General features: G+C 36.2%; 1 non-coding gene across 1 annotated transcript; it reads left to right on the top strand.

Annotated features, from left to right (window-relative positions):
• Positions 1-8910: 8910 nt before the first annotated feature.
• trnan-guu lies at positions 8911-8984 on the top strand. The gene has a single exon. It is a non-coding gene; the product is annotated as a tRNA-Asn (tRNA).
• The last annotated feature ends 7524 nt before the right edge of the window (positions 8985-16508 follow it).

The following is a 16508-nucleotide window of genomic DNA, read 5'->3' as shown; positions in this document are numbered from 1 at the left end:
GATAGCTTGAACGCCTCCGTGTTCGTCATCCAACACTTAAAACGATTACATTACCAATGCAAATTAAATACATCGATATTGTCCCAAATAAACAGCCGGATTAAGACCTTTACGCATTGTATTGACACACACACACACACAAAAAAAAAAAACTTGTATCAAAATTCACTAGTGCTTTCCCTGTAACTATAACGTTTCTCGCAGCTAGATTATGGTTAGGTGATTGTTTTATTAAGAATCGTATTGTATATCTCTCGACCCGCAATACGCTCCTCTCATAACTACAGTCTTCGCACTAACTTCAACAATCTGTGTTTGCGTTCTCAACACACAACCTTTCAAAACAGCCTCGCCGCATCGGTAAAGACTTCCACGTTTTACCAATGACTGTATAACGAGGTGCGTATATTACAAGACCCTGCAAATGTGCGCACTATTGGTTTGCAATCGCGCGTCAAAAGCGTGAAAATGGTTTTGCGTTAGATTCATACCCCATAAGCTGTAGGGTTATGAGTCTCAATACTGCTCCTGAGGCATTCAGAAAAAGGACAAAACAATCTGTTTTTGACTACAGATTTAGAAGAATCAGGTGAATACACACACACACACCACACACACACACACACACACACACAATTTATGTCACGTATAATATTCAAAATGGAAATGTGTTTATTTTTACGTTCAAAAATAGAAAAAGGCGAAAGAAAAACAAAGCTAGTCATTATAGAAACACAGTGCAATGAAATCTAAGCATATGATTACATTAATAAAAAAATTAAAATTAATAATAAAAAAACGGGGGAGTTGGGGATTATTAAGGATATATTTCCTAAAAGTGGCATGACGATTTTTTAAAATGTATTTTTAGATATACAAATTCATAGATTAAAACGGCATTCGGCATTAAGTGGGCATCATGGTTTCTGTTCTCCACTTTTTAATTTATTTATAGGACCCACAGAATGGATTTCATGTACTGGATTCAGTGACGTGTGTGGGTCATATCAAGCGATTCGATCTTCCTTATAGCTTTATTACAGCCGTCACAAAACTCTCCATGTGTCGCTTTGGAACGACTGATTTGTCACAGTATTTAACAGAAACGACAAGAGAAGCGGAAAGTCACTTCGGTTTCACAAGGTTACGTCAATTCGGTAACCCCTCTACGCCTTAGGCTCATTCTTTTTTAAGACGGGGGTGAACCTACACTCCTTCTAAAAACAGGATAAGCTCAATGCATGACAGTGAAAACGTACCACGCAGCGTGTTGGGTGCTGCAAAGAAAAATTCCAAAGCAACGCGTCTAAGTTTTAATGTCAAATACTCTGACTGATCTACGTATGGGGTCTCCGTACTTCCTCGACCTGCAGTCGCCTCTGTAACGCAAGCCACAACATTTCATTCAAAATAAAAAACCGATATTACCCAATGCGTTTTTTTTTTTTTTCTGAAACACTAAATTCGAAACTTGGTAAAACTTTGATGCCAGGCTACAGGGTTTGCATCTTCCAAATGTTTGAGCTTTCTAGTAACACACTCCTCCTTACAAACCTCAGACTCGCTTGTGTGTAATAATGCCGTTGATAACTCATACCAGAACAACGGCGTGGGTTCTGTTGAAGTTTTAATAAATGGGTTATAAGTATCAATACGTTATCGATTCACTGTCGGATGCGACTTTTAACAAAGATCCCCATGCATTGGCCTCGATTTGGGGTCCTTTTTTTAGGTGTTTTCACAGTTAGACAAGAAGAGTCGTTGCTCAATGCTATTCCCTTTGCACATATTTCTGCACTAGGCACGTTATATATATATATATTATATATATATATATATATATAATATATAGATATATATATATATATCAATATATATATATATATATATATATATATCCAGGAAACAACAAACAACCGATAGGCTTATTTATAAAGGTCAAGTATATGTGGCACGAGTTCTATAGTGGGTTATAATAAGCGGTACGTGTTTAATCAATGTAACAGTGAGGAGAAATCCGACGTTTTTTGTCATGCACCGAATCGCCCTTTGCCTAAAGAAAAAATACGATGTGATTAGATTTTTTTTATTTTTATTTTATTTTATTTTTTATTTTTTTGCAGCGGCACTTTCAAATGCCTCCGCGGGCGTGAATGAAAATAATTCTCCGGGTTTTTACAGGAGCCTTTGTTCTTTCACAGTGCAAAACGTTTCTGTGCGTGACACAAAGACTTTCCCGAATGTGCACGTAACGGGTATGATGAAGCTGCTTCAGAACGCACAGCAGTTGCACGCCTCTGCAATGCGAGATGCGAGATGCTAGCTTAAAGCAGTTAAACCAGAACAAGAAACAGCAGCTTTCTCTACGGTTACGGCTACGCTTTTCTGTTTTCCTCTTCTGGCACTCGAATTGTCTGGGGAGACTGGAAATACCTTCGTGGTTTTATAATCATGCGCATTATTAAAAGAGCTGAACCAATAAATACATCAGAAGAGAACGGGAGGTCTCGCCAATCAATTGTAACACTGAATTACATACATAAATACATGACCATAGACCTTTCACTTTGTAATATACAGAGGTGTGTTAGTTATAGATCTCAAACACATTTGCATTGTTAACACAATCTCATAAAAAGCTTACTTCTCATATCGCTCTCATTGTTGAATGACAGAGGCACTTTCGACTCGTGTGTGCCTCTCTCACCTAAACAGTAAACTCGGGACAATTAATGCACGCAAATTTAGCAAATGTTGAAAGTTCTTCGGTAGAGTCCAGTTCTCAAAGTTTGATCAGCTTAATGTTTTGTGTAAAAAACAAAAAAAGTTCTATCTGACAAGGGATGGATCACTCCAGACAATCCGTCAATCAATCAAACAATCAATCAACCACTCCATCAAAGAAAAAGAGAACACCTGATATAAACGCGAACAGGCTTTCAAATCGGCGTTTATATTCTCGGTTCAACAACAAATCCATTGTTGCAATAAATACATAAATATAATGCTGTTTGTAAATTAATCCGCAGCGCATATTTCACAGTTTCGAGGCAGTTGTGCGGGGCAAAGATCAAACAACACGATCTTATTCTCTCTCTAATGTAATAAAGCAGTTAATTCACTATCTAACACCGAATACACGCAAGTGCTGAAAATCACTATTGAATTTATTGATCAGTCATTTACTGTAAATGTATACATATCCATCAGCCTATTCTCCAGTGAAGTTGACCTTCATAAAAGATGTCCAAAATATATATATTTAAAGGCATATTTCCTTGATATGAAAATACGGTATTCATTGGTGTATTTAAAGCTGTAGAATACATTTCCCCCAAATCAGTATTTTCACACAGTGTTTTATAGTCTGGTGAAGGCGGTTTTAGTGAACTGATGTGACAAACTAACAGAATATTTAGGATTTTTCTGTCAACTTATGACTTTGGTTTAAAAAAGAAAAGTGTGTTTTTTTTTTTTTTTAATGTGGTTTATGTTGTTAATTATAAATCTATATGCTTCATTTGATGCACTGTTGAATATACATTGATCTGAGTTGTCATTATTTTGACTTCTACAAAATTTAATTTAAACGTGCTCGCTTGAGCAATCAAACTGTTTAGAATGCATTATAAGCATGAAGCCTATTGGCATGTAAAGGTTACGTCTATTTGAATTAACTGTTTTATATATATATATATTATATATATATATATATATATATATATATATATATATATATAATGCACAGACCCAAATGAATACTAACATGGCCGAATCGTTTGTCTACTTGACTTAGTTTCTTACAAGTTTTTAACTCATTAATAAACTAACTCATTGCAGTTTTGCTAAGGTCACCAACTCCTATAAACTTTTGCTGTTTGTATTTGATAGGCCATGGTGAAAGCGCCGATAATTCAGATGTTGTCAATACAATTGAAACAAACATTTGGTGGAGAATCTTCCATAGTGTCTATAAGCCCGAAGGCCCCAATCTAAAATCCTATGCATCTAGTCACAGTTTTATGTTTCTTTAAGTTATTATTTTGACTTGTATTAGTCCCACATAATAGCATTTTCAAAAATTAAACTTACAATTAAACTTGTACTCCAGTAGAAATTGTTTTCAAATACACCATTGCCAAAAATCTTAGCTTTTCAATCCTGCTGAAATATCTCGTATTTTCCCACGTTTTTGTTCAAATGAAAATCAAGAACGGCCTCTAGCCGAACCATAGCGTTGCAGAGTATCATTCAATATTTTATTTAAAAAATGCATTTGTTCATAGAGTCAGTGATAGAGAAGTTTTATAACCTATCCCCAGTAGCATTCTGATAATTTTCTGGACTTGCCCTGCAAATGATGATAATAACGAGAAGTAGCAAGGCCTCTATTTTTTGGCCAGTGGTCTTTTTTCTAGCTCTCTAAGACCATAGCTTCTGTACATTTACAGTCTGGGCACACGTTTGTATATTCTTTGGCCAGCATTCAAGACAGCAAGCAACAACATGCAAAGGGAACAATTTTTCGTGAAGCGATGGATTGGAAAGCCTTAAACAAAAACGTTCTCGCTGGGACTGGCAAGCCATTGGATAAATATGAACAACGGGGCGCAAATAGAGATATAGCCACGCTTAGGGGGAAAAAAGGTTCTATCTCGAACCATTGAAGGTTCTTTGCACCGATGTCATAGGGGAACCTTTTTTGGTTCTTCAAAGAACCTTTTAAAATGGTTTAATATGGTTTAAAAGAACCAAGCTGATAAGGTATAAGGTTCTTTACACAGAAAAGGGTTCTTCAGAGAACCTTGACAACATCCAAAGAACTATTTAAGAACCTTTTGTATGTGAGTGCAATGCAAAGTGGCCTTGATTCAGCCAGGGGTGCGTTTTAAAAGGTCTTGCGTTGTGCAAATTGTCTGGTGAAATGTTAAATAAGCTAACGGAACTGGTTTTGAATCACAGAACCATCTCGAGGACAAGGCTGAAATGAGATCATAAAGTGGACTGCAGACTAAACTAAACGTGGGAAGTCGTTACATCAGTGGTCTAAAAAGGAAAACTCAACATTCGCGTCTCCTCCTGTACAAACTTGATAACTTCATGTTTGTGGGTTATAGAATTTTTCCTCAATTTTTTTTTTTTTTTTAATTTTATTTTCAAAAATATCGTTTTGGATGTTCTTATTGATTCGTGGGTTGCATTTGATGCTGTGAGCTATTACGTTCTTTTTTTTTTTTTTCCCACTACCCCTCTCCGCCCCGTTTAATCTAAATTAGTTGTAGTCATCAGTGTGTGATGGTGTCTGTAGATACCATTACACTTTCTAATCTACGCGCTAAACAATGCTGTGTGTTTGATGCAATAGGGTTAAACAGAACGTGCGTGGGAATGCAAGGGCCAAATACTGCGTATGTCTTTATGGCAAGCATCCGGTTTCCGGACACGGTGCAATTTGTCGTGTTATCTGTCCGCAACCGCCTGATTGGCCAAACCGTGTTACTTACAAGCACTCGAAATGCACCTTGTTCGCTCCCTGTGCGGTGTTTTTTGCAGCTTTACTTGAACTGAACACAAGACGAGACGCTACTGTCAACGCAAAGCTGAATTAATAAATGATTAACTAAATAAATAAACAAAGAAATAAATACATACAAACTCCTAGGAAACGATGCTTTTCAGCTCCCTCGGATACGGATTCCTACTGATTTAAAATCTTCATTTAAAATAACAGAATAACTTTTTTATTATACGTGGTTACAAAGTTGCGGATGAATGATGAATTATATAATATATATATATTATATATATATATATATATATATATATATATATATATATATATATATATATATATATATATATGCATTTTTATGCATATTTTTTGTCTAGTTTGGCCATTCGTAATTGGTAAACGTTTTTACTTACAAAAAATGTCTTTATTTTCGAGTAATGCCACACGGAATAGCTGAGAAATGCTGCCGTAGTATCTCGCACCATAGTGATTATTACATCATGGTGTTTTAGTTTTGCTAGCGGTTCCCTCGGCGAGGTCAACAAACTCGTCTCTGCGGAGAAATATAAAACGAGTAGCCTAGTGTTGTCAGCACTAGACGAAAACAAAGCGTATTTATAGCTCCCAAGACCAGGGGAAAGCGTAAGTTCTTGTGCTCCAGTGCCAAAGGCATAAACAGGTCAACTCGGCGAAAATAACGCGTGGGTCTTGTTTGACAAAGTGGAGAGACACTGGCACAGAAACACTTTCTACAGTTTCTCTGGGGTGATCTTTTGCGTCAGGTGAAAAAAACAAAAAAAAACCTTAATTGTCCGAACTTCAGCGCGTACATTTTGAGGACGGTTTTCATTTATTTATAGATATTTTGCATGTCTAAGACTCCGTAAATTGCATGATTTCAGAATATTTACAGTATTCTTTAAATCTGAATGAATGAACATTGTTAAAAGATCCAGCTCATAAAGTATTTCTGTCTGAATCTGTATACAAAAGTGCAAAATGACATCTTGAGAACGTAACTATCTTCAATATTATACCAAAAATGATTTCCATATTATTATTATTATTATTATTATTATTATTATTTATTATTATTATTATTATTATTATTATTATTATACTGCAGCTCAGTATTAGAGCAGGTATCGTATTCTATATAAATAGATAATATCTCTTGCACGGCCCTGTAAAGTCTTTATTGTCTTATTGATTATAACATAGCTAAAAATGTCTTGATGCGCTTTTCATGGGGTCTGGATTCCTTCGCTCTCGATTTCCCCCTGCAAGTCTGTGTTCGGTTCAGCTTCATACTCGCGAGACTTGCAGTCTCCTAAGCCTGTCCAGTGGAAACGATGGCAAGTAACGAGAAGCCCCACAGAACGCTAAATATATCACGTATGCAAGATATTCAGCGTTAAATGTTAGTAACCAACACAAAGATAATGTAGTCTCCTCATAACGGTTTATCTGAAAGATGCAAAATATTACATAAGATACACAGGTGAGCTCTATTTGTAACCCTATATGTCAAAGCATTAACAGCACTGGACTTCAATTTACTATCAAATGTAGCAGTAAATGTTATATTATAAAACACTACAGCAATCACCGATGAAAATAATTATATTGATCTATAAAAACACATTCGTCTTTTCAGCATTGATAGGTATACTGACCTAAATTTATTCAGGTGCATACAGGTTACATGTCCATATGTTCTAACAGATAAAGTTAAGAAAATATACCAAACATTTTAACATAATTCACTTGAGAATAAAAAGTGGTGCAGTAGTTTAAAAGGTTTGGCGACATGCTAATAAAATTTGCTTTTTATCTATCTCTATTACGCACAGATGATTTGATCTAGTTTGACCAGACTTTGATAACAAACAATCTACGTCTGCCCTCTACCAATCCTGATAGTTCTGCTGTTTTAAGAGCTGATGTACACCCGGCAAGAGGGCTTGAAACGTGGTGTCCGATGTTACAATCCACCCCACGGCCCAGGTCAGATGTAATATTCTGTGAAGAATAATGAAATAAACAACAACACATTTCATTGAAGTCAAGAATTGAATGTTTTCTTGAATAAGATACATTTTCACATGAAGCAAATATGTTTGTTTTTATTTAACTCAAAAACTGAGTATCTTTATTGAGAATAAACATGTTCACATAAGGATTGTTTTGTTGTTGTTGTCCTACTTTTAAAACTTTTAAACACCACTAAAATTACAGGCCTTGTCACGCAAGAATATGTCACTCTGAGTCACAATTGTGATATTTGAACATTTTGTGTCCTTCAGTGCAAGATTCGTGTGACCAAATATAGTTCAGCTAATGGTGTATGGGGTCAATTGTAACACGTGTTACAACTGGCCCCGACACAGGGAGCCATTATTAAACCTCATGTTCCAGCAAGAAACAACAAAACTAAGAGCAATCAATTGTGTCAATTACAAGCAGAGATCAGGGATGAGAATGCTAACAACCTAGATCCATAAACTAGATAACAAATGGATAGATCGCAAAAAGAAAACTGGGGAACCAGAGAGCGCCTCTTCCACAGGCAGACAGAGACCTGAGCTGAGCATGTGCCCAGTGAGTGATGGCACGCTAGCTTGCTTCTGATTGGAGAAATTCAAGGTGTTACAACCGTCCCCGGTCCCCCCTAACACATGCCTACGATCGATTTTCACAAAAGGTTTATCAAAGCTAACAACGATCGCTATTATTTCTCAATTTCCTCTCTTGGTTAGGCCAGAAATTAAAACAATAGAATAAGCAGTAGAAGCGTTGGCTGGTATAATATTTTAGAAACTGTTATCTCATGACTCACCTAAATAAATTCACGTTTACGCATATTCCATATTATCTATCAGACAGATCAGAACTGGAGCGTCTTTGAACCCAAAACAGTGCTCTATCTCAGGTATTATTATTATTATTATTATTATTATTATTATTATTATTATTATTATTATTATTATTGTTAAGCTCATGCAAGGCGGTTAATTGAAATGAGCTCTTTAGAAGTGGTGTGTCTTCAATAACCTCAAATCGATCTTATTACCTAATGCCATTCGGGTACTTTTTAATAAGGCTGTGACATTTCCAGGGTTATTTATTTCATTTATTTTTATTGAATTAATTTGTTTCCGTATGCACGCCCACACGAGACATAGGTGTTTCAATACGAGGCAAGCTGGTTTTGACATAAAAGTTAAAAATTAAATAAATGTTATTTAAAACAAAACAAAAAAATGTAATTCAAATTGAATTAAAGCAAATGCAGTATATGTTTAAGGGTTTTGTTCAAAGGGATACCGACAGCTCTAGCGACGCTTCAACTCGGTTGCTTTTCAAGTATGCAGTTTTTCATTTCGCAAATCGGCTGAGTCTCTGTGGCGCAATCGGTTAGCGCGTTCGGCTGTTAACCGAAAGGTTGGTGGTTCAAGCCCACCCAGGGACGATACTCTTTTTTTTTTTGTCCAAAAAAAGTCTTTTATATATATATATTATATATATATATATATATATATATATATATATATATACTACCGTTGTGTAACAAAATAATGTTATCCAGTGTTCATAAATAGGTCAATATTATTATAGGCTATGCGACTGTGTTCTAACGCTTTCTTTACCTGCTAGTAAATGCAACGTGTGCAACCCTAACCCTCCTATTATCACACATGCATATATTAATATATTGTATGTATGTGTTTATTTATTCGCTTATTTGTTAGTTTTCTGTCACAAATGTGTTCTTCCACCCAAAAAAAATGTCGCGCATAACATTCTGAAAATCCGAGTGAGAATGGGTTAGATCCTAATGGACGTGTTTCCAGAGTTCATTTTATCTTGTTGGACGTTTTTGTGAATTTTGAATCATTTTGTCGCTTTTCTTTAAATGTTGTAGAGAGATATAAACACAGACAGAAACGTATCACACTTTCCTTTTGCAGGATACTTTGTCAGTCAATTTGCTCAAGATGAGTCTGGGCTTCTCTGGAAATTATCTGGAATTGTGATCCGGCCGAGCACGATATGGTCGATTAAAATCTGCAAATATGAAACGGGTGATGTGTTTTTGTTCCCTGTTGGTCTAAATAGCATTTGTAATTTGATTTAAAAAAATCTCAGTAAAAGTATCGTGCATGTTTTTTTGTTTTTTTTCCATTGAAAACAATATATATTTTAACTGTCAATTATATATTTAATGAAGAGTTCATTCTGTTTACAAAATAAAACGTACTCGCAAAGGATTGCATTTACTTCTGCAAAACATAAACATCTGGCATTAAAAAAGGCAGTTTTTCATAACTGCAGTTTGAAAAAGGATGATAATACCATCACAGTACATTAGAAACAAGGACCACGAAACCAGTACTACATGTATTATATAGGACTACGTTTATTATTTAATAATATAAATATTCGACTCTGTGGATTATTTCAATTCCACTAAAGCAAAAAGATGAAAATAACAAAAATATATACTTTGCTGACAAACTGTTGTTCCCTTCTACGCTTTTCTGTACTACAATACTACACAGATGCGATAGTACACGGGTGTTTGCTGTGACAAAAGACTGCAGAAATATCTAGATTTAACATTAATTTGCCATGCACTCTAACTCATATGTGTTAATGCCTTCGATCAATGATAACATCGCTGAGAGAAAACACAGCTGCGTTGTCCTTTGACACAAACCGTCCTTTTGCTCAGTATTGAATCCAAAAACTGAACCGTGCAGTTCTCACGACACAAAAATTCTAATGATTAATTAGCTTTATTCTCGTGTCCACTGCGATCAATGTGTTATAATATTTTTCACGTGTGATTTTTTTTTTTAAAGTTAGGTCTGATCTGTTATTGCTTTACAGCAGATAATACATAGCCTATATTTGAATCGAGTAAGAGATTCTGAATTGAAATGTTGTCGAATCAGCAGCCCGTTCGTTTTTCCAAACCCCCAGCGTGTAAGCAAAGGCAGTGTGAATATCCCATTCCTTTGTCAGTCTAATCCAGTCCGCCTCTATTTCCGCCTATGGCTCACAATCCACCCTTTCTTTTCTCTGCTCGCTCTTGATAGTCACATGCAGTTTATTTTATCTAATGTGATCTCTCCTAAGCGTATTACTTTGCCATGCACAGAGATGCACAATTCATTCATTTATAGGCCTGACCTTGTGTACCTTTTCCCTGGGTATAATGTTCACTTTGCTGTAGATGAGACGTCCTTAACAAAAAGCGATCGATGTTTGAGTTTATCAGTAGCTGATCTGCACAAGATTTAAAGCAAATATCTTCCAGGTTCTGAGTGTTCCGTAACCATGAAACAAGAGAGACCTCAAATTCAAGGATTCTCCAATATCGTTTGTGTGTATATATATGAATCCCTGTACTCTGACAGATTGCATAGACTTTAAGGCACATTAGCTATTTTGTGTGCAAATAAGGGCCCTAGACTCAACACTGTCCGCCAGTACACAAGTTCAACACATTTGAGCTCCAGCAAATAAACAAATACATTTTGACACACGAGTCACAGGTGTAGATTTTATGCACATTACCTGCGCAAGGTTGTGTAACCCAATATGGAAGCACCTGTGCTCTGGGAGTTTTTGTTTTGTTTGTCAACTGTCAGACTGAAGCGAATGTGATAGGCTGGGTCTCTGCTCTCTGGAAAGGGACAGTGTGTCAAGAACGAAGACACAATTACCATTCAAATTTCCTCCCATAATTGCTGCTCAACACCTAGGTGGGTATAGCGCTTAGCACGAACCAGCATGCAAATAAATAAAACAACTGAATGGGTATTACATCGACGCGCTTAAATTAATTAACAGAGCAGTGGTGACTGAAAACGATGATCGCAAAAGACAAATTAGCAATACCTTTTATATAGACTACATATATTAAAAATATGAAAGAACATTACAGCTATTATCTGAACTGAAATATTTTCCTAAGAAGGCAGTCATAAAGGCATTTAAAAAAAAAAAAAAAAAACCTACAAAAATAATAATGATCTCAGATCTATAGATATATATATAGATATATCGTATATATATATATCTTATACTATATATCTATATATCTCTTATAGTATCATATCTATTTATATATATTTACTCGATATTTAATGAAGAGTTCATTCTGTTTACAAAATAAAACGTACTCGCAAAGGATTGCATTTACTTCTGCAAAACATAAACATCTGGCATTAAAAAAGGCAGTTTTTCATAACTGCAGTTTGAAAAAGGATGATAATACCATTAGGCATACTCTGTAAAACGTCAGCATGTTCTCTTTCATATTTTTTTTTATTTGCAAAATGTTTTTGTTGTTGTTGTTGTTGTAATATTTATCCCAGTCCATTACATCATTCGTAACAGTCCGTCGATCAGACGGGACGGAAAAGAAAGAGCCAATCAATACATCTTTTAGCTGTGAAAAAGAGGCAGACAGACTGAACATATGTCATCTGGACAGAGATCCTGCTGGAAACGCTTCCTTCCATCCAGTACAGAAACACGGCGCCATGGCAACAGACAGCTCCCATAGAGACCCCCTCCACACTGATCATGCCTTAATGCCCCCTGGCGGCGGTCTGAAGCATCGCTTTATTCATTCAGCCGAACCGCTGCAATCTGTTTAGAATCGGGCGAGCCTGGCTGGCATGTTCTACTGCTGTGCATTTCAAATGTTTAAAAGCGATTTCTGTAGCCTATAGAAACGGCATTCATAAAAACTAACAATACACACAACCGCTACAGCTGGGGAAATGTAGAAAAAAGACAGGAAGATTTATATTTGGGGAACATTAGAAAATTCCAAGACAGGAAAGTTATATTCGGTATATGCATATATATCTATATCTATATCCCCTAATATATATATATATATATATCTATATATATATTCTATATTCCTAATGATTTAATAATATATAATAATATAATAATAATAATAATAATAATAATAAATTTATATAATTATAATATGAATTAGGCTGAATAATTTAGCTGAAAGGAATGGAAATGAGACTTGAAAACACATATCAACAATTACAATAAAAGTATCTGTGTAAATAATTTTAAATGTTATGGGCTTTTTTATAAATATAAGAATGCATTTTCAACAATAACTTCTCGTACCAAATCTGGAAAAAGCACATCAAACTCGCGCACACGTTATTCGCTGTTTAATGAATTAAGCAAGTAATTATCGAGCACTTTTTATCTGAACCTGGGTAAGGGACAAAACACTTATACTGGTGTCAAACAGAAATCCCTAATACATTTGTCAGATTTTACCAACGTAACGTTTAATAACCCTAAAACTCTGCAATATATATCCACCTGCTTCATTGTGATAGGCAATTATGACTTGTTAATGTACTGTTATATGATAATTATATTCTGTTTAAATAGATAAGCACAATGCAGTCCTGAAAGCATGCATTGGACTTATCATACAGAATCAATCATAATGTTGTTATCTTGGTTGGGCGCCTATATTGTTTTATTGCACATTTCACACATTAAAGAAAATGAAGGCAAGTTGTAAGCACGACTCGTTTAGGTACGACATGAACTCGTATCGTTTAAATTATATATCAGCTAAAAAAAAAAAAAAAAATTACCATCAGACCGAGTCTTCCAGTTTCCCAGAGTGCACCGCGCACAGTGACTCGCCAATTTACAATGCAACGCTTCCAATTCAACCTAACTAGGCGTGGTTCCGCCCACAACCCCCCATTCACCAATCCCGGAGCTCTGTGATTCAGCCCCCTCGAAACCTGACCAATCACCACCAGCAAGAAGCTGCGAGGCGCGCAGGCGCAGTGTGTGTGTGCTGAGGAGACTGTCCCTTTGGAAATTATTGTAAAATAAATATTCAGTAAAGTGTTAAATTTACCGATTAGAAATCAGCATGGTAAGTAGCACAACGAGATAATGCAGTAGTATTCATTTGAAATACGTTGTTAACAGGGTATTGATGTTTATGCTTTTAGCTGCGTGTGTTACTTATTTATAAGTTATGTCGTTTAAAAGCAATATTAAAAGTACAGTAGACGCTTCTGGAGGTTGGTTTAACTGTGGTGTTTGTAGACCTTGTATCGCTTCACAGCGCGTTTTATGTCGTGTTTTGTTTACCAGTTTAATACCGATATGGTATGTGATGCGTCTTGTCAGTGTTTTGTCTGCATTGGTGGTATTTTAAATACACGTTTCTGTATTGTTTCGTTCCGAGTGGGTTTGTAAGTAGAGGGCCGATCTTGATGTAATAATGATCGGCCTGTTGTGTGGTGATTTGCTTTGTAACTGCCCGGTTAGTTTCACTTTCGCATTGTGTGTGTGTGTGTTTATCATTGTAAATGTATTGTCTTATTTTTATACGATGCCTTGTCTTAGTCACTAAGCAATCCGAAGAAGTCAGGGATAGAAATAAGACACCTATTGCATAGCAGTTTCACCCGTTCCAGGTTTTACTACCAGCTTGATCGGTAACAAGCTCAGGTGCGTCTTACTAAACTCCTAGTAAAACCAGCAATGGATCAAACCGCTATGCAATAGGAGTCTTAGTTCTATCGTTGCAGGTGGTTATTTTTTTAAGTTCGTTATAGCTATGACACTTCAGCCTGATTTACAAATGCAGTGTTTAAAAACATTTTTTGTGTTTTTTTTTTTTTTTTTTTTTACCTTCCAGTCGATTATGTCCTATAACGGTGGGGCTGTGATGGCCATGCGGGGTAAGAACTGTGTTGCCATCGCTGCGGACAGAAGGTTTGGAATTCAGGCCCAGATGATCACGACTGACTTTCAGAAGATTTTCCCCATGGGGGATCGCTTATTCATTGGCCTGGCTGGGCTGGCAACAGACGTACAGACTGTGTAAGTGTACCAGGGAATAAACCAAGACTCCCATTGTGAAACACTTAAGACCGTTCCCGTTTTTCCTGAGAGCCTTGCACAAGGAATTGAGCGCTTGTTGAAACGGTTTCGTTCTTAAAGTACATTTGAGAGCGACTCGACTATCACAAGGACTGACAGTCTGATTGACCAGATCAAGACATTTTTAAACCCTGTTTCCTGCATCTCGTTGCAAAAATAAGAAAGTTAGCATCAGTTGTATTTGCAGGACACCTAAGTACCTTTTAAAGGGTTAAGAGTATGTGCATTTTATTGAATTTAGGAGTTGCAGTATGTGCTCAGTGACAGTATGTAAAGGCTCAGGTGTGACTTGGCATTTGACGGCTTGTTTAAAATGGTCTTATTTGGATCAGAGACAGAGGTTAAGGCACAGCATGGAGCTGACCCGAATCATTCTCTTTTATTTCCCCCCGCCCGCACAGATCACAGCGCCTTAAATTCAGACTGAACCTTTACGAGCTGAAGGAGGGAAGACAGATCAAACCCAAAACCTTCATGAGCATGGTGTCCAATATGCTCTACGAGAGGAGGTGTGTTTCATTTATTTTATCTTGTTTTTGTTCTGCCTGCTTTTTCTTACCCTTTCTGTACATATTAAGCTGTGTACCAGCGAGTAAAGGGTGTTGGTTTGAAGTGATGGAAGGTATATAAGAGCTCATCATGCTGTATGCAAGTTACAATGCACTGGTAGCTCTATATTAAACACAAAGGTGAAACTTTCAGACAGTACTGCTTGCCTACTTAGTTTACTAACAGTACCTTTTATAATTATCATTGTAAAATGATTACAAACCTAGAAGAAACACGTGAACTAAGCGCTAAACACGTGCTTAATTTCGACTGCTTCTTAGTTATCCCTGTCGTTGTGAGAATACAAATCTCACAAAATATAAAAAGCATCTTGATTAAACGTGTAGGTTGTTTATTGAAGATCCTTTTTATTTTGTTTATTGGTAATCTATAGCCCTAATTTGCCTGACTCCCCTAATTAAATAATAACACTGATCAGGTGTTCATGCTGTCTGGAATAGTGAACAGGTACTCAGTATTAATGATTTGAGTGGGAGAAGGAAATGTACTAGTAGAAACTATAATGAAACTTTAAAATATATATTTTTTTAAACTGTTAATAAATAAATGTTGATGATTTATTTATTTCATTTGTTAAAAGCTATTATTGTATTGTCACGCTGCCTCGAGATAATAAATCAACAGAATCAATTTAGCAAAGGTTTAGGGCTCAATTCACATGTTGATTTCCTTCAGTTTAAAGGCAACTTCAGAATCCTGTTCTGTCTCGCAGTGTTCCGGAATCATGGGGCCAGGTGGTGACCCTATTTACAGAGCAAGCCTTTGTTTTCAACCTTTTTGTTTAAATTTGTAGTCTGACATAATAGAACAGAGGTGGCCAGACCACGGCTCTTGAAATGCTGGGTGGTGCACACCCTGCGGCTCGGATGAACTGAAGAAGGAACAATAAACGAAAAGGACTTGGAGAAACATGCTGGCCTCTTTAAAAGCACAGTCAGTAAAGAAGCTGATGTAACGACTCAAGCGAGTTTTGTATGGCAAGGATGGACTATCGCTCGTGCCAGACGTCCTTACTCAGATAAATTAATCTATTTATAAAACTGGAGTTTTGGCGCTAGACTAGAGAATGCATGTTTTAAATGTTATATCGCGGGTCTAAAAGTAATATTATATTTACATATCTTGCGTCTCGCCATGACCAGGTACTGTAACCCCTTTCAAAATAAATAGTGCATTTGTCATCCGCAAAGCTCTCAAAAGCCTTTAATAAAACTAGCATTCAGATCTTCAAGGGAAGAGCTTGTCAAAGAGAATCCTTACAAAAATGTCTTTTTATGTGATGTTTTTGGCGAAATCAGGTCATTGTATTTTGCTTCATAATAACTGCATATATTTTATTTGAAGTGTGTAATACATACAGTATAAACAGAATGGGGGGGGGGAGACACCAGTTACATTTAAAGTTCAGTACACTGTAGAGCTACAGTACAGTATAAATTACACACAAACTACGCAG

This window comes from Polyodon spathula, chromosome 28, assembly GCF_017654505.1.
Source record: "Polyodon spathula isolate WHYD16114869_AA chromosome 28, ASM1765450v1, whole genome shotgun sequence".
In the NCBI taxonomy this organism is placed as follows: Eukaryota; Metazoa; Chordata; class Actinopteri; order Acipenseriformes; family Polyodontidae; genus Polyodon; species Polyodon spathula.
This window is presented reverse-complemented; position numbering and strand designations above follow the sequence as displayed.